Here is a 23,228-nt window from a genome sequence, read left to right on the forward strand (position 1 = left end):
AATCATATATTTGAATTATATCATGCCATCATGTTTACATAGTACATACACATCATCTATCTGAATTATGGCATGGCAACCCATTTAATAAAGACATCATATAGTTATATCATCTCATTCTGTTTAGTGTTTACAGTCATCATATTTTGAATTATGGCATTCTATCCATGAATGTATGTGAATTATGGCATGCCAACCTATTTAATAAACACATTATATAGTTATATCATGTCATCCTGTTTACATAGTCTCATATTTTGAACTATGTCTTTCCATCTTTTTTAGTTAGCCATCATAATGTGAAATTGTGTCATGCTATCCTGTTTAGTTAGCCATCATATATGTGAAATTGTGTCATGTTATCCTGTTTGGTTAGACAACATAAATATGAATTATTTCATGCCCTCTTTTATTCCCCACTATACATTGCACCTGTCTATCATACAATGTCTATACTTTCAATTACTTTTCTTGTTTATCAGCCATTTGAATTGGAGAGGGTGATGGCAGTATCTAAGGGAGTAACAACACGGTCTTCAGAAAAGATAGTGCTACCAGTTGATGCAGATAGCACCATGGTTGTACTTGCCCAAGGACCAGATCCACCACACATAACCCAGACTCTCGCAGATTGTACCCCTACCCAGTTGGACAGAGAACCAGCTACACCCCTTCTAACCCCAACCCCGACAGATCATAACCCAGTTCCAGTTGACACAGCACCGTCTCCACCATAGAGCACCCAAACTCGATCAGTTAGTAAGGGAGCTGCAGTGCCCAAAGCACGAGGACCACCACTCCGAATCCCAACTCAACGCTTAAAGGAGAAGAAGATTTGTTCTCAGGTCAGGTTCTGTAGCTATGGCTCATACTCCTTTGCTCTTGCATTACTGTATTTACTCATACCAACCATTTTCAAATTTGAAGGATGGAATTGAAACTCCAATGGTGCAACAGGTATGTTTTAAACCTGTTTCTTTAACTGGTTTGCCATTGTAACCTGCTCTATGTTGATTTCAGTTTCAATTGAATAAACAGTTATGTTCTCATGTCATGCACATTACAAGTGTTGTTATTGCTCTATAGTTTCCCACACTTATATTCTGTCTATTCTGCTTTGTCTTGAACAAATATTATTTGAACTGTGTCTCTATCTTGATTTGTCAACAAAAACTAGAATGATATAGACCATAAACTGACCATGGTACATAGATATATGTTTGTTTCATGTTGTTATCCTGTCCACTTTACTACTGAACTCATTTACCAAAATGAGTTTCATACACAACATGGTAAACATGTGATGTGTCTGCTTGTTTCTCTTTTAGAATGCGGACAAAATATTGGAGAACAGTACCTCGTTATACAATGGTAAAGGAAGTAATGCAGATAAGGTTCAAGATAGTGAGACATCCCTGTTGGTCTCCAAGAAAGCTGATAAAAACTATCTTGACGACAGTGAGAGAACCCAAAAGTCCTATCTTGATATAGTGCTCGAGTTACTGGCCACTACTACTGGCACAAGCTATTCGAACTCGTTGCCTGAATCAGTTAGTCTTCTTGAGTCTCAACTTCAAGTTGAAAAACATCGATAAGATGTGCTGCGAAAGGAAGCTGAAGGACTGAGGAAGTCCCTGCAAAATTCAGATGCATATTTCCTGGTGCAACAGCAAGCGCTGGAGGATTTAAGCACCAAACAAGAGAAAGTTAATAAGCTTGCTAAGCATCTTGCCAGCATTTTGGGTACCCAGGATATTGTTTCTTGAGATCTTCTAAAGTGGTTTCAGTTATGGATTTGTTTTGCTGCGGCGTTTTTTTGCGCTGGTCGCCAACTTTGACAACCAGTGTATATGATATGATGCTTTGTTCCCTATATTTGCACTGGTGGCAAACTTTGATGCCCAGTGGATGTAATATGTGTAATAGCCGTGATAGCCTAGCGTTAGTTGCTTGCTTATTTATTTCCTTGTTGTCTTGTTTATTTGTTTGCTTGTACTCATTGCATTTCTTTTTCCGCGGTTTGCGAGTGGCTGCAATAAACTATTTTTTAAAACTAGGGCACAATAACCATGGACTAATATTTACTGTAGTGACACTGGGCCTCCTACGGGCCGTAGAAATAGTGGGCCTTCTACGGGCTGTAGAAACAATGGGCCTTCTACGGGCCGTAGAAACAATGGGCCTTCTGCGGGCCGTATCATCAATGGGCCTTATACAGGCCGTATGATCGATTGGCCAAACATGGGCCAAACAGACCGCATTATGGCCGTAAACGTGATAGAGTTGGAATCGTCCGTTCATGGGCCCACGATAACGGGCCATCATTAATAGGTCGTATTTGGTGACGCTATGAAAATGGCCCAACGTATTAACGGACCACAAACGGGCCGACTGTAACCACATGCTAAATTTGGCCCACAAGTAGAAAATGACAGTAATGGGCCATAAGTAAACGAATGATGGAAATGAGCCCAAGAATAAATGGGCTACGAGAAGGCCGAAAGATAACATGGGATGGAAACGGCCCAACGGAATAGTGAGCCGTTAATGGGTATAAGGTGATACACTGTTCATTACGGGCCAGTTCCACCACAGACCGTCAATGGGTGTAAAGTGATACACTGTTCATTACGGGCCAGTTTCACGATGGGCCGTTAATAGGCCAAGAGTTACAAAGGGCCTCATATGGGCCGAAAGACGTCATGGACCATACATGGGCCAGAAGTGAAAACGGGTTGGAATCATATTGGATGGCCTAGATGACGCTACTAGGCCTAATTCGGATAGGGCGTAACGGGCCTTGGGTTAGCGGGCTGTAAATGGGCTATACGCAAACAGGCCGTTAACAAGCTTTCCAAGGGCCGGCCCGCCACCTTTTGACCAAGTCAAACGGGCCGGCCTTTTAACAGGAATGGGCCTTTGTTGGGCCGTGCCACGTGTCGAAGTATCATAGGTGCCTTCTGTCCAATGACTAGATGATATCTGTCCCAACGATGAGCCGACACGTGTTTCCTCCAGCCAATGATGATTTTACACATGGAAAATCCTCATTGGTCGGGGCTATTAACGGGTTATCGGATCCAAAACACGACCCGGTAGCTTAACGGTGTTCCGTTACGGTGGATGCCATGTGTCGGTCACCCTTGACGAAAGCACTTCTGTGACGCGGGATTTATCGTCATGGAAGTGGACACTTCCGTGATGATAATTTTGGTAATGTCATGGAACACTTCTACGACATCAAAGGTATGACTATCTTGATTCTTTGATAAAATCGTCATGGATGTACATGCATGACAAAAAAGCGACCTACTGTGACAAACACGTATCATCACGGAAGTGTATTTTTTTGTGCAATACCATGTTCTCCTTGATCTTCTTGGAGATCTATTCGATGTAACTCTTTTTGCGGTGTGTTTGTCGAGATCCGATGAATTGTGGGTTTATGATCAAGTTTATCTATGAGAAATATTTGAATCTCCTCTGAATTCTTTAATGTGTGATTAAGTTATCTTTGCAAGTCTCTTTGAATTATCAATTTGGTTTGGCCTACTAGATTGATCTTTCTTGCAATGGGAGAAGTGCTTAGCTTTGGGTTCAATCTTGCGGTGTCCTTTCCCAGTGACAGCAGGGGCAGCAAGGCACATATTGTATTGTTTCCATCGAGGATAAAAAGATGGGGTTTATATCATATTGCATGAGTTTATCCCTCTACATCATGTCATCTTTCTTAATGCGTTACTCCGTTCTTTATGAACTTATAATACTCTAGATGCATGCATGCTGGATAGCGGTCGATGTGTGGAGTAATAGTAGTAGATGCAGGCAGGAGTTGGTCTACTTGTCACGGACGTGATGCCTATATACATGATCATGCCTAGATAATCTCATAATTATTCGCTTTTCTATAAATTGCTCGATAGTAATTTGTTCACCCACCAATTATGCTATCTTGAGAGAAGCCACTAGTGAAACCTATGGCCCCCGGGTCTATCTCTTATCATATAAGCTTCCTATTTACTTTTATTTGCATCTTTGCTTTTCCAATCTATATTATAAAATACCAAAAATATATTTATCTTATCATATTATCTCTATCAGATCTCACTTTCGCAAGTGGCTGTGAAGTGATTGACAACCCCTTTATTGCGTTGGTTGCGAGTTCTGGTTTGTTTGTGTAGGTGCGTGGGACTTGTGAGGAGTCTCCTACTGGATTGATACCTTGGTTCTCAAAAACTGAGGGAAATACTTACGCTACTATTGCTGCATCACCCTTTCCTCTTCAAGGAAAACCAACGCAAGGGCAAGATGTAGCAAGAAGGGTTTTTGGCGCTGTTGTCGGGGAGGTCTTCGCTCAAGTCAAGACATACCAAGTACCCATCACAAACTCATCTCCCTCGCATTACATTATTTGCCATTTGCCTCTCATTCTCCTCTCCCCCACTTCACCCTTGGCATTTTATTCGCCCTTCTTCTATTCGTATTTTCATTTGCTTTGATGTCTTACTTGGCTTGTTTGGTCGTTTTGTTGGAATAGTTGTTTATTTATTGCTAAACAGAGAAGCTAAGATCTATGGGTCCTCATCCGCTTGCTAATCTTTTTAAGAGATCCAATTATGATGAACCAATTGCTAGTGAGTTTTGTGCACTAGATTATCTTTATGAAGCTTTGCTTGAAATTCGTGAATCTGAAAATTATGATGAAGAAATTTATGAAGAGATTCACGATAGTTCTTTCAATAAAAAGCATGATTGCAATGATGTTACTATAAATTCTCTTGATGTGAATTGTGCTAATAATATGCAAAACCCTACGCTTGGGGATGCTAGTTTTACTATGTCTACTACTTGTTGCAATGATCATGATTGGGGTGATTCTTCTTTTGATCTTGAAAATTTATTTAACCCCCATGATGAATATGAGATTGATAATAGTGTTTGCAATATTATTGAAAGTGGGTTTGGAAGAGTGTCAACTTTAGATCCCATATATTTGGAGTATGTTCAATCTTATAATATTTTTGATAAAAGTGGGTTTGGGGAGGTCATGACTTTAGTTAATGTTAATCCCACTATCTTGAAAGAGTGTCAACTTTGCATGCATGTGGATCGTGTTAAGAATATGTTATGTGATAGCTATTTTGTTGAATTTTCCTATGATCCTACATGTAATTATAATGAGAGAGGAAAATATGGTTGTAGAAATTTTCATGTTACTAAATTACCTCTCTTCATGTTGAGATTGCTATCGTCTTCTTCCTTGCATATGCTAGTTTTTGCATGTCTTGATAATTTGTTTGCTTATAAAAAACCTATGCATAGGAAGTATGTTAGACTTAAGTGTGTTTGTCACATGTTTTATGATGCTCTCTTTATGCTTCAATTCTTGTCTTTCATGTGAGCATCATTGAAATCTCAATGCCTAGCTAAAAAGGCTTTAAAGAAAAGCGCTTGTTGGGAGACAACCCAATATTTTTCCTTGCTGTTATTCAATAAATTTTGCATCTACCTTCTGTTTAGATGTGTTTCCATGTTTTATTTAGTGTTTGTGCCAAGTAGAACCTATAGGATAACCTATGGTGAAAGTTAATATGATTCTGCTGAAAAACAGAAACTTTGCGCCCACGAGAAAAAAATTCAATAAATCACAGAAACGTGTTTTTGTGTTGATTCTTTTTGCTGCAGATCAGTAGACACATTTCCCAGGACGACCTATTTTGGTAGGATTTTTAGAGTTCCAGAAGTATTCGAAAGTTACAGACTGGGCCACGTGAGCTGAGAGTTTTCAAAAAAAAGACTCGACGAACCGATACACTACAAAAAAAGACACACCCGTGACATTTTGGGCCGAACGAAAATATTTTCTGTCATAGTTATGAGACTTCTATGACGATAATTGTGACAAAACCCGGTATCATCATACATCTGGTGGGCTCCTACTTCTATGACAAAAAAATCATGACAGAAAATGGGCTTTTCGTCCTGGGCGGGCCAGAGATGCAGCTGCATGACATTCTTTGGGCCGTCCATGATGGAAAAAACCATGGTAGAAGCGAGGGCAAGGAAAATATCAGGGAGTTCCCGGTTATGGTGTGTGGTCGGGGGCCGAGCGATGCATGTTTCTCTCGTAACGTACGCGTGTGGGTGCGAGGCGTTGGGCTCTAAGCCTCTAACTGAACCCGAGCGAGGCGTCGCCTAACTGAACCCAAGTGATTGCACTGTAGGCTATGCGTTACTAAACCCGAGCGATCGAGTGATTCCTTTGCTACTACTGCTAACTGAAGCCGATCGATGTTGCCTCTGGATGAATAGTGAGCGTTGCTGGGGGTTTGGATGAACAGTGAGCGTTGCAGCTGGGGGGTTTGGATGAACAGTGAGTGTTGCTGGGGGGTGGGTTTGGATGAACAGTTCCTAGTGGGGGTGGATGAACATGACCCCGTGGTTGCCTCTGGATGAACAGGACCCCGATTAATCGAGCCGGTTGGGGCTGGATGAACAGGACCCCGTGGAGGGCTGGATGAACAGGATGACCCTGTGGAGGGCTAGTTGAACAGTAGCCGGTGGAGGGCTGGATGAACAGTAGGCCGTGGAGGGCTGGATGAATAGTAGCCTGTGGAGAGGGCTGGTTGAACAGTAGCCGATGGAGTAGCGTGCGGTGGAGGCTGGATGAACAGGAGCCCGTGGATGAACAGTCGTAGGTGGAGGCTGGAGGAGGTCGATGGTGGATGAGCAGTAGCCCGTGGAGGCTGGATGAGGTCGGCGGTGGAGATGAACAGTCGCTGGTGGAGGCTGGAGAAGGAAGATGGTGGATGAACAGTAGCCCGTGGAGGCTGGATGAGGTCGACGGTGGGGATGAACAGTATCCCGTGGAGTCCCGCTTTGCGGTATGCCACACCCCTCCCGATGAACAGGACCCCCGTTTCGACCGTAGCGCTCCAACACAAGTCTGTTTCCTCCGTTTTGCGGTACGCCACACCCCTTCCGATCAACAGGACCCCGTTTCGACCATAGGAGTTCCAACAGAAGTCCGTTTCCTCCGTTTTGCGGTACACCAGGCCCCTCCCGATGAACAGGATCCCGTTTCGACCGTGGCCGGTCAAATACAAGGCCGTCTCTTTCATTATGCGGTACGCCAGAACTCGTTTCCATCGGCTGTTCCATCCAATCCCTCCCGATGAACACGACGACGCATTCCGTTTTGACCTAGTCGGTTGGCTCCCCATGAACATGATGATGACGCAGTTTCTCCATTCTGACCCAGCCATGTACACGAGCCCTGGCTGTACTTGTGCGCGAGTAGGCGTTCGAGACCCCGCCCGTATGTACGTACGTTGCCGTATTTACTTTCTTGCACCCTGGCCGCTGTACGTACGTGTACATGCTACGTGCACGCCTCTACTATGACACGTGCACGTCTACATCGACCAGTATGTACGTACACGTTCGCGACCAGAATGACAACGCTACGTACGCTTCGACCAGGTGGGTCCCGACTGCCAGGCACTTCCTTGCGTGCGAAGATGTGGCTGGTGGGTCCCAGCAGTCAGGGGCGCGAATCGTTTTTTTGCCCTGACGCACTTCCTTGCATGCGAACATGTAGCTGGTGGGTCCCAGCAGTCAGGGGGGAATGTTTTTTTTTGCAAAATATGGTGTCCCGTCTGATGGGTCCGTGCTGTCAGGTGGAGGAATTATTATTTTGCGCGCAATAAGGAGGCACTTCCTTGCGGCCGCCGTGGACCCAACTTTCAGCCTCTTCACGTACAGTATGCTTTCGTTGGAAGTTGTTCCTTGACCACGTTGACCATGCCGCGCCAAGAGCACCAGGGCGGTGGACGACGACGAGGCCTAGGAAGGGGACGACGCGGAGCCGGGGAAGACGCGGCAGTGGAAGCCCGCACGGAGAGGAGCACGAGGGTTCACTGGTTCGGCTGCGGTGTGAGGCTGCCGTCGTCGCAGGGCCTAGCCAGCGGTGGGAATTGTAGGAGGTGGTGAGGCCTCTGTGGTAGCACATCCGACCACGGGAGGCAGGAGCATGCAGCATGACCGACGCTGCTTTGGGTGGCTGGAGCAAGAAGACCAGAGGTTGAAGAAGCACTACGGCCGTTGGATGAACATCGTACGGTCACTGGAGCTAGAATCGTTCATATTGACTAAGTTGACAAAGCCCTCCGTCCCCGTCAACTTACTAGGCCCACAAGTCAGCCTCCCACCAAGGAGGGTCCCAGCTAGCAGGGGGAGTATTTATTTTTTTGTGCGTAATAAGGAGGCACTTCCGGTGGGTCCGAGCTGACAGCGGGGGGAACGTTTTTTCGCAAAATACGGTGGCCCATCCGGTGGGTCCCAGCAGTCAGGGCGGAAATGTTTTTTCGTGAAATACGGTGGCCCGTCCGGTGGGTCCCTGCTGTCAGGTGGAGGAACAATTATTTTGCGCATAATAAGGAGGCACTTCCTTGTGGCTGCCGTGGACCCAGCTGTCAACCTCTCCACGTACAGTACTCTTCCGATTGAAGTCGGTCGTTGACCACATTGACCATGCCGCGCCGCGAGCACCACGGCGGTGCATGACGACGAGGCATAGGAAGGGGATGACGCAGAGCCGGGGAAGAAGCGACAGTGGATGCTCACGCGGAGAGGAGTACGGGGGTTCACTGGTTCGGCTGCGGTGTGAGGCTGCTGTCGCCGCAGAATAACAGGGGGTGTGGGTGAGTGGAGGGATGGCCTGGCCAGCAGTGGGAGTATTAGGGGGCGGTGAGGCCTCCGCGGCAGCACAGCCGACCACGAGAGGTAGGAGCAGGCAGCACGACCGGCGCTGCTTTGGGAGGCTGGAGCAAGAAGACCAGAGGTTGAAGAAGCACTACGGCCGTTGGATGGACATCGTACAGTCACTGCAGCTAGAATCGTTTATATTGACTAAGTTGACAAAGCCCTTGGTACACGTCAACTTAGTTGGCCCACAGGCCAGCCTCCGAAATGGTGCGCCATAGATGTCAGGGGGAGGAATCATTTTTTGGGCGGCCGAAGCTAGAATATCCGAGATTGAAGAAGAAGCACAACATCCGTCGGATAGACATCCAACGACCACTGCTGCTAGAACCGTGTGTTGACTATAATAAGTTGACAAAGCCTTGCATACGCGTCAATTACCTTTTTAGGGGACGCGTCAACTTAGTAGGCCCACAAGTGTGTGGCACAGATTTTATAGCCCATTTGCGATTTGTAAGAATGTACATCCAATTTTTGAATTCTAATGGAATTTACTACAGCCTATTTACAGTTTGTTAAAACTACAACCCATTTCTAGCTAGGACAACGATTAATAATTTCAACCAACCATTCAAGATAGAGTTCAATAAAATTTCCCACATTTTGATGGGATCCGAAATATTTTTATCCCGAAATTTCTAGTTAGATTAAATATAAATTTGTATTACGTAAAAATCCAACGCAACATTGCGCGTGCAAGAATTAAAAAATAAGATTTTCAAAATCCATAAATAATATTTTATAAACTAATTTCGTGTTTGGTGCATTTTTTATAGTTGCTTCCTAGATTTTATAATTACATCCCATTTATTATTTTTAAAGCCCATTTTCCTGTTAAGTCTAATGCATCCCTCCTAGGAAAGATTTGCAGCCCAGCGGGGCGGAGAATAACAAGTTGACCTTGCCTGGGTATTCCTAAAAAAACGTATAGCTGGGCTAGCCATTTTCATCTTGAAAAAAACTAATATCTGGGCTAGGTATCTGGCCTGGCCTAGACGGGCTACAACCCGCCCAGTTAATACCCTGCTCTCGTCTGAACAACAACGAAAACATCGCCAAGAAAAATTCTGCAGTGCTCACACCTCAAAAACACAAATACTGCTCGAGCTGCTTGGTCCCAGCTGTCAGTCACACCTTGTGCAATTCTCTCGTTTATGTTGACTACATAGGTTGACAATGGTGTGGAACCGTGATGTCAGGAAACTAGGAGGAAGCAAAAAAAAATAGTTGTACATAATAAGGAGGCACTTGCGTACGTACAGCTATGGACCTAGTGGGTTCCTAGTGTCATCCAGTCAAAATAAAGTCATCTCTTGAATCCTCATGTTCGTTGACCATGTTAACAATGCTCGGCGCCACGGCGAGCGCAACAACTCGAAGGATGACGGAGAGGGTCTCGCGGGCCCTACGGATGGTCTGATACAGCGCCCGCTGCTCATTCAGGAAGCCAGGATCATCGGACACCTATGAGCACCTTCGAGAGACTGAGACGACATGAAACGGTAAGGCCGCGCTTGGGAGCTCTGGTTTATTTCACACCTGTATTAAGATACAAGTGTAATTTACTCGTCACCGGAAACAATGCATAAAATACAGGTGTAATGAAACCGAGGGCCCGAGGTCTATAAGTAAAACCGGTGGGTTACACATGTAATTTGAGAGACCAGTTTATATTTTACTAGTCGAAATCGACTAACCAAGCGCTTCGCCCGAGACCATCTGCTTTTATTTACAAGCATCAGTTTTACAAGCGGTTTTGGTTGGAAAACGACGATCCAATCACGGCCTAATATGATGAGTTGGTCGGAAGATCATATGGTTTCACGTCTAACTTACCCGACTTGTCGTATAGGCTATGCATTGAACATAAGACGATGAACTTCTTAAGCACAGAAACAACAGAAGAGGATGATCTTCTTAACAAGCAAATCACTGGCATTAGATCGACATGCAAAACAATACGAAGCATTATTCTCAGGAGGCACAGAGAACAGCTCGTGATGCCGCATGCCACATCATTCCAAGCTCAACTTTGCAATCAAACACAAGGCCTGGCATTACGTAGAAAATATTCAGAACAAAGTCTTAAAAACCTTACATAAGTCAACGTTCATGTGACTATGCATCTCAGTAGAGTAACTATTTACTTCTAAACTGAACACAAGAATAGGAAAAAACGATTGACGCTGCAAACAGCAAAGGGCGCCCCACTCAAAAATATCAAATGCATGTCTTCTGTCTAACATCAATGAGCAAATTTTGACAAGGATTTCCAATTCCAATATATTAAACTAATGTCTTCTTGATAACATCAATGATTAAACTTTGACAAGCTTTTCCCATTCAAAATATGTAATGCCTGTACTTGATTAAACTAATGTCTTCTTGTACTTGTTTGGGCACTTTTGCCCTAGTGCACACCATGTGTTGTAGAGTTTCCTATGCTCTCTATAGACTAGTCATGTCACCAGCGTCTACTAATACTCTATAAAGCTTCTCGGTCATTCCTTCTGTAATTTAGCGCAAATAGTGACTGCTTCTTTCTGCAAAGTGGAACGACCAACTGGACCCAGTAATGCAGTAGTTTGCCTTGGACACATTGGCTCCTTTTGTGCAGTTCAACTAAAATCAAGGTCGGAATAAAACCGAGCTTTAATTTTGATATCCCTGTAAGGAACAATAGGCATAAGGGAAACAATTACTGATAAATAACGGTTGATGACTTGTACTCCCAGAAGAAAAGCATCTACTGATCTACCTTATCTTCATGGGAAACAAAGCATGAGAGTACAAATTCTCCATCAGTGTGATTCATTCATATTGGGCGAGACATTATCTTAACAATGCCTTGTTTCAACATGTATAAAGAATGACAAAGCAAAAAAGTACCATTTTCTAAAACAATGCGACTGATTCATTTTAACAGAGACATTATCTTAACAATACCTTGGTTAAACATGTAGAAAGAACTACAAAGCAGGATAGTACCATTCCTAAAACAATGCGACTGATTCATTTTAACATAGGCAAAAAAGGAATCAATTGTTGGCCAATAAAGGAGGATGAAACATGCGGCCACAAAAATGGTAATCCCGCCAATCCCTAACAAGTGTTGCAGTTTTGAACTAAGATTCAGTAGTTAATTAATTATGAGAGTGGCATTGCTTAATTTTACCAGCGGCATTAGATTAACAAAAAGCATAAATAGTTCCAAGGGAGAGTGGGCGCAACGACAACATGTGCTTCCATCTACTAATAAAGGGGGTGATGCAGAGTTTTGTTGTAACAAAGAAACAAGCATCATGTCTGGGTTGGAACAATTTTTGCTCACTTGATGGTAAAGGCCAACAGTTCAATAGCTTCAGTTCAACATTTATTCAAAATAGTACCAATACAAGTAGCACAACATCTCAAAGCACACTGCAACATCATGTGGATGAAAGTTGGTACTGACCTTTCTTGACCAAGATTTGAAACAACTCACGAGGAAGACTGGAAACATATCCCAACACATATGAAATCTCGACCTCCTTTTGTGTAGTTCCACCAAAATTAAGCAAAGTCGTCCGTGTGACATTCAAGTTGAACTGCACAAAACACTCTTAAACATAAGTGTTTCGCGTAGCGAAGTAAAATGTCGCAATAGCAACAAGTTGAATAGATATCCCTGTTTAAACAGAGGAAAAAAGGAATCAATTACTGGCTAATAAAGGAGGATGAAACATGCACCCACAAAAATGGTAATCCCGGCAATCCCTAACAAGTGTTGCAGTTTTGAAATAAGATTCAGTAGTTAATTCTGAGAGTGGCACTGCTTAATTTTACCAGTGGCATTAGATTAACAAAAAGCATAAACAGTTCCAGGGGAGAGTGGGCGTAACAACCATATGTGCTTCCATATACTTATAAAGGGGGTGATGCAGAGTTAGTTGCAAGAAAGAAACAAGCATCATGTCTGGGTTGGTCCCATTTTTGTTCACTACTTAATGGGAAAAGACAGCAATACAATAGCTTCAATTCAACATTTATTTAAAGTAGTACCAAAACAAGTAGCACAACCTCTCAAAGCACACTGCACATCATGTGGATGAGACCAAGATTTGAAACAACTCGCCACAAAGATTGGAAACAAATCTCGATCTCCTCTTGTGGAGTTCCACCAAAATTAAGCAAAGTCGCCGGTGTGACATTCAAGTTGAACTACACAAAACACTCTTAAAACATAAGTGTTTCGCGTAGCGAAGCAAAATGTCGCAATAGCAACAAGTTGAATAGATACCCCTGTTTTAACATAGGAAAAAAAGGAAACAATTACTTGCCGATAAAGGAGGATGAAACAAGCGGCTACAATAAGAAGCATCTAACTTATCTTGATGGAAAAAAAGTAGGATAGTAGCATTTCTAAAACGGTTGCATTGATTCATATTAACAGAGACATTCTGTTAGAAAAATATTTATTAAGAAATGTAATTTATTTTTAACAGTGGCCTTGCTTCAATTTTCCGGTGGCATTCTTAGATTAACAACAGCAAAATAGGTGTATGGGACATGGGACATGGGACATGGGACATGCCAGCACCATGTGCGTCCACACGTATAAATGGGTGATGCAGAGTATGTAGCCAAGCGGCATATCTGTGTTGGTCCCATATTTGTTCTCTTTCAACCTTTTTCCTATGTGAGGGCAGCAAATCTAGTCCTGCACAAACTACCCGACCCCCCAGTTTTGGGTTACCCCCTTTTTCCCTTTTCAACCAACAAAGTGGTTGGATAGCCAGTCTATGCTACTTTCCGTCCCTCCTTTCCTCATTTAACCACATCCTAGATTCATGATCCACCCAACCGCACCCTTCTTTCCTCTTTGAACCAAGACCTAGATTCGACTATAGATCGAAAAAGATCCACATGCAGCTAGAGCAATGACGGTTTCAGCGAAACTTATACCTTAGGGTCGTCGGGATGCGGCAAGGCGTGCGACGGGAGGCCGGATCTGCCCACACTACGTACGACAGTGAGGAAGAAGGGGTCGGTGGCCCTCCCGCACATGCGCTGAGTGAAAGAGAACAGCGCAGCCGAAAGTGGATTGCCTCCCTCGCCGAAGGCGATAGAGTGAACACTGCACCTCCTCCCCTTCCTGGTGCGACGGGATCCAGACGCCTCCTTCACCAGCTGTGAGGGGGGGGGAGAGAGACAAGAGGCCAACACAATCTTGTTTAGATCTGGTGAAGAAAGGGTGAGAGACTGTGAATATAGCAAACCCTAGCAAAGGAACACTGAGCCTGCAGCATGTATATATATATATATAGTGCGGCGAGAGTGTGGAGAGTGCAAACCCTAGCGAACGAGCACTGAGGCTCCAACTTATATATATACTGTAGTACGGACTGAGCTCCGGTGCCTTAACTGCACCTGCTTTTGGCTGTATAACAGGTGGGCCAGCCACATTTCGGGCCCACCTGTCATAAACCCAAAGGCAGGTGCACTAAAGTCAATGAAGCTTCGTCCATATAGTACTTGTGTATACGACTAATATATAGTGGAGTGGTTTTCTTATTCTCTCCATAACAATTGTTTTAAATTGTGTAAGTATGAAACCAAACTCTTTATTTAACGTACCAGTGAAGAAAACTACTACTCCCTCTGTTCCTAAATATTTGTCTTTCTAGAGATTTCAAAAAATGACTACATACGGAGCAAAATGAGTGAATCTACACTGTAAAATATGTCTATATACATCCGTATGTGGTAGTCCATTTCAGACCACATGAAAGACAAATATTTAGGAACGGAGGGAGTACTTCCGATGAACTAACGATCCACACGTCATGGTCGCACTTCCTGTCCTTCATGTGTGGTACACTACCGGCCCTTAAGTGAACAACCACACGTGCGCCAAATTATCGGAAACGTGTGAGAGTGTGTACAAATAAAGAATTTTAATTTCAATTATCGGAAAGGTTTGAGAGTATGTACAGTTTGCCCACTCTAATAATTATGGTTTGTTGTGTTCGGCCTAAACTTGGTCAAACGTTACAAAGTTTGACTTCAATCAAATCTAATATGCAGAGTAAATAAAATGGAGGTCTACTACGTCCATCCGGGTTTTTAGTCCACACCATTTTTTTAATCAAAGTTAATAGCTGGCCAAATAAAATTAAGGGGAGCTGGAGACAAAGTTGTGAGAAGGCTTAGAAATCAATACAAATCTTATGCTCTTAGTACCAACGTCGAGCCTTCTTCGGGGAAACATTTGGTTCATAGTCAATTGTGTGATAAAATTGCACCAACTTGAAAGACGACTGCGTCTCCAACGCAACCAAGGTGAACTGACGAAGGGTGTCATCTTTGTGGGTAACAAGCAAAGAGCACTAATGGAAGACATCTTGTTTTTCATTGAAAATTGATCAGCTTCACCAGCCGACGCAACCATGAGGCGCAACCATGAGCATCGATAGGTCATCATGGTGAGGCATCATCCATTTGGCATCAAGTTTGGGGGAGGCACCTATGACGTTCAACAAATCCTCACTGTTGTCTGTTTCTTCTCAGTAATGAAGCTCGAGGAAGGAAGAGCCACGTGGCAGAGGACAGTGAGGCGGAAAAACAATGGCCATCCAATTTTGTGCAGTTCCACTAAAATTGAGGAAGACATGCCCGGGTATGGAGATACACATCGCTGTTTCCAAAAATATTAAAAAGGGATATAGTGTTTACTTTGTTTTACAAGATTAACAATGACATCTCAATTGTCAATAAGAATTAATGAAAAGTAAACCAACAAACAGAAGCATCATGATTATCTTGATGTGAACTAAACCAGGATACCCGAGAAAAAAAGCATTTCTTCATTTAACCAGTGATAGTATTAGATTAGCAGCAGCAATAGGAGCATATGGACAATGACCGCACAACCACCATGTACTTTTTTTGAAACAACATGTATACCTCCACCGAGGCATAAATCAGGACAACTTTTTGAGTGGCATTTCCTCTATAATAGTAGGTGATGTTGGACCAGCTGACGAACCCTAGCTACTATACATGGGGAGCTGGGGAGTAGTCGCATAGCAGAAAACCCGCATGCAGTGACCTGGGGAGCTGGATCAGTACAAGAAGTAATACCTCAGGTGGGCAAGATGTCGCTTAGCCGGGCGGGCGGGATCTACCCACATGACGGCAGCGAACAAGGGCGTGGAGGACCTTCGTCCGCGCCAGCGCCGGCTCCGAGAGGACGGTGCGCATCAGCTTCCTCCATCGCCGACGGCGACAACGTCAATGCTGCACCTCCTCACCTCCCGCAGCGGACGGGATTCGGCCGAATCTATGACCACCGGTGAGATGAGAGATAGAGTGGACACTGTCATCTTGTTTTGATATGGAGAGGGTGAGAGAGCAAGACGCGAGAAACCCTATCAAACAAGAGGCTATAATGGAGTAAATAATCTCTCCATAGTAGTGGTTTTAAATAGAATACACGCATTCCCGAAAAAAAACGAAAACTGGCGGACAATTTTTTAACGTACCAAGAAAGAAAACTCGATCAAAAACATGCCCCCGCTTCCAGGTCGTGAGAGTCGTCGCGCACACACACATAGACATAGACATGCATATCCGTGTTTAGGTAAAATTCCATTTCCATTTCCATCTCCAATCATATTTGTCCAACTGGCACATTATTTACGTTGTTAATTATATACGCAGCAATATTAACGTACATCATCTCTTCTTTGCCGGCGTCCGGACCGCTGTCACGGCCGCTCCTGACCAACCCGAACCCTCTTCATCACCCGCGCGTGCTTCCCGCCCGAAACAGTCAGTGCCGCAGTCATGCCCGGCCAGAGCGGACGCGACCTCTCACTGGCGCCGGATTGAAGCGGCATGCCGGACGAGAGAGCATCGCCTGTGTCGCTTCCTTGTGCACGTGACTGCTCCGTGTTCAAAGGTCACAATAGCCGTCCACAACATGCATGTAAAAAGTTCTTGGGAGTCTGTTCTACATCTAGCTGTCCTCCCCCAACTCATCAAACTCTTCCAGTATAGTGCTAGTACTCCATGGCGCGGTCCATCACAAGCAGGCGGGAAAGTTATTGTATACTCGGTTTGCGGTGAGTGGCATGCCGAGCGACCATGTGGGGTCGAGCCATGGAGGAGGGCGAGACACGAACGTGACAGACGTGATTTAAATGTTGGCTTTGCTCGATGGCGCGATCCAACGAATCGAAACATTGGTTTCTCTCCGTTTCCATTTTTTCTCCGGAAAAAGAGAAACTTTCCACTCCATTTTTCATTCCTACTCCAAGGTTGCCCCGTTACAGCAATCCATCAAATACAAAGGAAAACTAATACGCATGCTGATGCATCTCAATGATTCATACATCATAGGCAATATTTACTTCACGACTAAAGACAAAAGTTGTGAGAGCGTGTACGAAAGAAAAAACTACTGATGGGGTCACTATGACTCAAACCCTAAACCCTAAACATGATTTAATTTCCTGTCCAAGTAGAACCTTTCGAAGGAAAGACGGCTAGCACCCTCGGATCATACGATGCTTTTGTGCAGTTCCACTAAAATCAAGCTGAGCATCCCTGTTGGCAAAGATATTGAAGAAATGTGATTAGAATAATTGAATGGCACTAGTTCATGAGACATAAACTCATCACAAGTAGAAGCCGATAGAAGTAGAGAAAGATCTACATGGAGATGGAGCTACTTGGGGAGTTGCGGCAGTGGAGCAAGCCGGCTCCAAAAGGAAGATGGACTACGTGGGACATCGGGCTGTAGCTAGAAGGGCAGTTGGGACGCGGCATCGACCAATACCGCAGTGACCCCCGATTTGGACGCACCGACTGTGGGTTTTCTCCCTCGTCGATGTCTACCGCCTCTACACAGAATATTGTTCCCTTCCCCCAGTTGTGGAATCAGGCCGGAAATGTGACCAGTGGTGTGGCCACCGTCGTTCTATGCTTGTGAAGAGAGCAACACAAGCAAGCAGGCTTGTAGCTTAGGCTCCTGCTAGTGTATATATAGTGGTTTCCTTTTTCTCTTCACATCAACCATTTTATATTGCATACGTGTCATTGTATATATAGTGATTTGACTGCTCCTTAGTGGCCCCTACATGTACTCCCCCTACGTGTATGCAATAGTCACATGTACACATGGACGCCAAAATGTGCGCGACACCCTAATCCATGCATGTCCGAGCACACGACCGAACTCACATGGTCACGCTCAAGGGCTCAACCTACATGTGCATGCACACACATACTCAGCCAGGGTGAGTTAGTGACCGTATAAACACTGGAAAATGTATGTATTGAGCACAATGAGCATATTATGAAGTCCACTGACCGTATTTTTACAATACAGTGAGAGACAGTGTATTTATCTCATTTGAAATTAAGCCATATTAATCGGAGAGGAGGCAGTATGGACCAGCATTACTTTGTTGTGTCCCGTCAACTTGCCGAATGAGGAGAAGCTTGCAGGATGGGAGAAGCTTGCGCACGGTGGCTCGCAGGACAAGGAGAAACTTTTGACTAATGCAAGCTCTCCCTCGCTCAGGCGGTGGATGTGCAACAGTTAATTCGGTGTCAGATTACCAGAAGCATACACTATACTAGTACTATTATTTTTTGACTTCCCGAAGAGGCGAACAGCCAAGCGCAAAGTTTACTAGTACTAGTACTAGTACTATAGTCTATAGAGGTAGTATGTACTATACTAGTACTAGGAACCGGATGGAGGAGCGTCTGCACTCTTATTATATTATTAAAATGTGATAAAGCAATCTTCAACACATTTGGTTCTCTTCGAGGGTTCTCGCATGTGATAATGGAAGTTGATTGCATGGAACACTCGCCACAATTCTCGCTTAATTCTGGCTCATATCCTGTTACAAATAGGAGCACTCGGTAATATTTCCTCTTTTTTTGTTATTCATCATGTAAATAGATCAGCGAACCTTGCGGTGCATCTTTGTGCGAACCGTGCTTGCTGCACTTTGAATGTGGCCGAGAGCTGGCTTGATGAAACACCTCGCTTCCTACTTCTTTTTTCCGGGGTACCTCGCTTCCTAGTGACCAGTGTCTTGGCTGATCGTCTTAAGAATGTTTATATATGAATAAAGCTCTCTCATTTACCCACAAAAAAGATTAAGCCATATTAACCGTAATGGAGGGAGTATGGACTAGCACTACTTCTTGGTGTGTCCCATCAACTCGCAGAACGAGGAGAAGCTCACAGGACAAGGTGAAGGCCTTTTGACTATGCAACCTACCCTCGCCCAGGCGGTGGACATGCATTAGTTCATTCGGTGTCAGATTGCCAGAGGCATACACTATAGTACCCAACATGCGGAGTACCATCATTGTTCGACTTCACGAAGAAGCGAAGAGCCAAGCGCAAGGTTTAGTAGTACGAGTAGTACTACTACTTGAACCGCATGGTGGAGCGTCTGTACTCTTATTTTTTTATCTCTGATAAATTAAACATTTATTCGGGGGAAGGGCGGAAAACGGCAGCCCAACATGTAATGATGATATCGATCAACCATGCTTGAATATATCTTGGCCTCCGTGCGAGCCTGTTTGTGTGTTCTCGCTCCTCATCTCTCTCAAGGAACGCGGGTTGGCCATTTTGCCGTCAATTGAGATCAGTTTGCTCACACTCCGGTCCCACGTGTCAGTGATATGCCAAGAGGAGGTGTGTTGACCGACTGGCCATACGCGTACTTGGTTTTGCACGTTCATACTACTCCTCCCTCCGTCACAGTTTACAGGGCGCGCTTCATTATGATGCATTTCTCTCAATGCATTTCCACCACCAGAGAGACTTTAGACGCGTTTGGTTTAATTTAGGAATGAAGGAGTATAATTTTGTGCATGGCACATGGACCCGAATGCTGAAGAGGCTTCTGGCAATGCTATCAAGCTTCCAGCATTTATTTACATAATTGACGCACTATACAAATAATTTTCTAGCAACATGAAATTGTACAATGGTGTGAGCTTTCAACTTTTGTTTCGTGTGTCTTGCCATCGATGCTCTTTCGGAAACAATAAAAAACTAACTTCCTTGCTAATGCATCTCAACTATTAGCAGATTAGGGCTAATATTTACATCACAACTAAAGACAAAGTTGTGAGAAGGTGTTAAATTAAAATTGATCCATGCTTTCGTTGGCAGCAACATCCCCCCAGCTCTGTCTAAATCAACAAGGCATGTTGGGAAAAAAGTAGCTGTCTGGAGCATGCAACATTCCGATCATTTTGTGCAGTTCCACTAAAATGGAGTTGAGCTTCCCTGTTCCAAAGATATTAAGTGTGATTACGATAATAGAGGACTGTTGATGAAACAATAAACACACAAATAGAAGTCGGTCACCTTTGCAGTCTCTCTTAAGACTAACTAGTTGGAGAAGATTAGGCTCGGAGTTGGATGAGGAGGATAGAGCAAAACCAATCTCCCTTTGTGCAGTCGCACTGAAATGTAGAGACGTTGCCCGTGTGACATTTTAGTACAACTGCACAAAACATTCTTAAGAAAAAAGTGATTTGTGCAGTTCACCAAAAGGTCGCAATAGCAACGAGGTGAAATGGATAGCCCTGTTTGCAAAATGAGGTAGAAAGGAAACAATTACTGACCAATAACAGTTGATGACACATGCGGCGACAAAAAAGAAGCATATTCCTTGTCCTAAGGGAAGATAACAACACGGTTGTGTTTGTCTAAAACAATCTGAGGACGAGATTGCAATATGGAAAGTACGTCGGACGAGCTACATTTTGGGCAAAGAACTATGGAAGATCCACATGCAGCGACATGGGAAAACGGGCAGTGGAGCAAGGCCGGAGGGGATACCTGGAGGTCGTCGGGATGTAACGAAGCGTGAGTACGTGCACAGTGCACCTATTCTCTTCTTGTATACGCACACCACCTACATGGGGTTGTGTGAGAGAGATACAAACGTAGAGAGATATAGTGTGTGGGTTAATGAGAGTTTTTTTTGGGGGGGGGGGCTTCAATCAAAAAATGTAATATATGCAATGTGTGTGAAATAGAGTCCTGGATATAGCATATATATATAGAGGGGGCGATCCACGAGAAGAGAGTGGAGGTATCATCGGCTTGAGGTGTCCATAGAATCGAAGAGAGGGATGATGTGTGTGTGTGTGTGCGCGCGTGATTGATAAAGAGTTCCATTGAATTTGTGTGTGCCCACGTCAAAGGTATAGAGTGGCTGTCCTACTGGAATGTGAGAGGGGACAGGTGCTGTTTGTCTCTGTGGCATGGACACCTACCTACAACGCTCGACTATCGGTGTGTGTGTGGGGGGAGGGAGGCCTAATTAACTATAGAGGTACAATGGCTGGTATATGTGTGGAGGAGGAGAGAGGCCTACCTCATGTATTAAGGGAGACCGATCTACCTCATGTATTAAGGAAGATCGATCGACATCCATGCATATGTGTAGGGGAGGAATAAGGTTGGGAGAGAGACAGAGCAAGAGTGTTGGAGGGGGTGGTAGTGGATTTGCTTCTAACAAATGGTGGGATAGGCATGTTAGAAAAACGGAGGGCACGCCTGCAATATCAATAAGAGAGGGGATGGCTACCTGTCTGTGCACGTGCGTGTGAGAGACGGGTCAGGAGGCATGCACGAATGATGAGGGGGGACAATATGGCTGTGGTAAGCAGATGTAACTACATAGGAAGATCAATCGTCCTTTGTCAGAGAAATGAGAGACATAACTTGTGAGGTACGTCGATCGATGGGGCGGGGGAATAGTTAAAGTCGACCTAGGTATATGTTGGGAGATCGATCGGTATACATGCATGTGTGTGTTAGAAGCAAATGAGGCACGTGGAGAAGGATAGAGAGAGAGGGATGCATCTAGCTAGGAGGTGGTGCGAGAGGCATACTATATCGAGGGGGAAGGAGTGTGCGAGTACGAGATCGATGAAAGAGTGGTGGGAGTGAGGCATGGACGATGATAAGAGAAGAGGGCAAGCTTGTGTTTGTGCTAGGCACACCTGGCTTGAGAGGCATATCGATCGATGTGTGCCATAAAGAAGGAGCTGGGGGGCCTACACACACCGTTGGTGAACGACCTAAAGTGAAAAGACGAATTTGCGCGATGGAGCTAGAGAATGCTGAGCGTGAGAGGGATGCGGGCGTGTGCATGCACGCAAGAAATTTAGCACTAGCTACAAAGATAAGAGGATTGCGTGGGTGTAAAAGAAGAATGGAGATCATACTTCATTATAAAAAGCGAATTCGGATATTTGAAGAATTTATCATAGTGTTTTAAACCGACGCATGTGTGAATATATAGAACGGTGATACACATGGTGTGGTTATGAACATGTTATACTACATATAATATATTTTATCTGTACTCTTATAAAAAGCGGAGTTTTTGATGATGGTGTGCCTGCCATGCTGCAATATAGGCCGTCCGATTTATATCTGATGGATAGGAAGGAAACTATGGCAATTTTGAAAAAATATACCCACACCCCTCTCCATATTTGCAAATTAGGCCTCCCCTTGATCATGTTGATGTTTTGTGGAACGCATGGGCATCTTGCTAGTACTACGTATAATATATAGAACATTGATTATAATATGGGCTAATGTGTGGCTTTTGCAGCTCAGGTCTAAATACTTGTCATAATGTAGGGGGCGGGGCACTATACTTTGTGTGATAAACACGTTGTACGTATGGAACATGGTTTAGATTATGAATATATAGTTAGTACATCAAATGTATTATTATTTGGAATCAACATCAAGTGTATTCAAAAAATAGAATTTGAGTTAATGTAGTACACATAGTTCATATTTATCTCTATAGTAATCATGTGGTGTGTTATTAAGGTAATACACGAATGATGGTTGAAGTTGGAAACAATCATGATTGTAGATTCTTATTGAAATAGAGAAACTTATTCAAATTCAGTTCGAATTGCAGCGGTAGTATAGACATTTGGAATGCACTAAAATGTTGGTATGAGTAGGTTACATGCATTATGCAGCAAGCGAAAAAATTTAATTGGACATAACATGGATTCATACTCCCTCCTTCCATCTATATAGGGCGTAATGCGTTTTTTAAGACCGCCTTTGACTATTGACAAGATTAATAGTACATGACATGCACAATGTGAAAATTATATCATTGAAAGCTCCTTTCACACACGAATTTAACAGTGTGCTTTGTGTAAGTTGCATGTCATATATTATTGCTCTAATATTTGGTCAAAATTAGCATCGAAAAATGCATTAGGCCCTATTTAGATGGAAGGATGGAGTAGCTTTGAATAGCATTTGTATAGTAAAACGGGGCAAGACTCTCTCTTTGTGTGGTGTGAATAGTTTTAGTTTTTTCGTTTTCTTTTTGGTTGAGGGAAGTGCGAATTGATTTGGTACATACAAGTAGAATATTAGACGTTAGGCT

The sequence above is a fragment of the Triticum dicoccoides genome, chromosome 3B (genome assembly GCF_002162155.2).
Source record: "Triticum dicoccoides isolate Atlit2015 ecotype Zavitan chromosome 3B, WEW_v2.0, whole genome shotgun sequence".
NCBI classification, from domain to species: Eukaryota; Viridiplantae; Streptophyta; class Magnoliopsida; order Poales; family Poaceae; genus Triticum; species Triticum dicoccoides.